We start from the raw sequence: 519 nt of genomic DNA, 5'->3' as shown, positions 1-519 counted from the left end.
CAGCAGTAATGTTATTTCATTAAAAATCAATGATAGTAACATTTAATTTTTAATCTTGGTATGATGTTGAAGTCTTTAATCACTCAAAAAGAAACATTACAAGGAACCTCAAGGTGTAGTGTCCCAAAGCAACTTGAACACAGGAAAGAAAATTTTTTTTCTTGTAAGTTTCAAGCCATACTGAAGTTGTGCTGAAATTTTGTGTGCCAAATCTCAGTCTAAAGAGAGCGTGGTTTTGGCTACAGTATAAGCCCTGGAGAATGGGAAGCAGTCTAGAGGAAGCATCAAATAACATTTTACTACTGTGTGGTGGAACATGTTACAAGAAAATAATTCAATAGGACCATTTCTAGGGTTAGTATTTTAATTAAAATAAAGAATACTTGCTTCTATCTTACATTCTACAATTATCTCTTCAAATTTCTCAGACATACATAATGTAAAATCAAAGAGAAAATAGGGTCACAAATCTTAGCAGACTTGAAATATAACTCAGAAACTTTGTGAGAAATATGGCAA

The sequence above is a fragment of the Zonotrichia albicollis genome, chromosome 1, assembly GCF_047830755.1.
Source record: "Zonotrichia albicollis isolate bZonAlb1 chromosome 1, bZonAlb1.hap1, whole genome shotgun sequence".
NCBI lineage: Eukaryota > Metazoa > Chordata > Aves > Passeriformes > Passerellidae > Zonotrichia > Zonotrichia albicollis.
Note: the sequence above shows the minus strand (reverse complement) of the source record.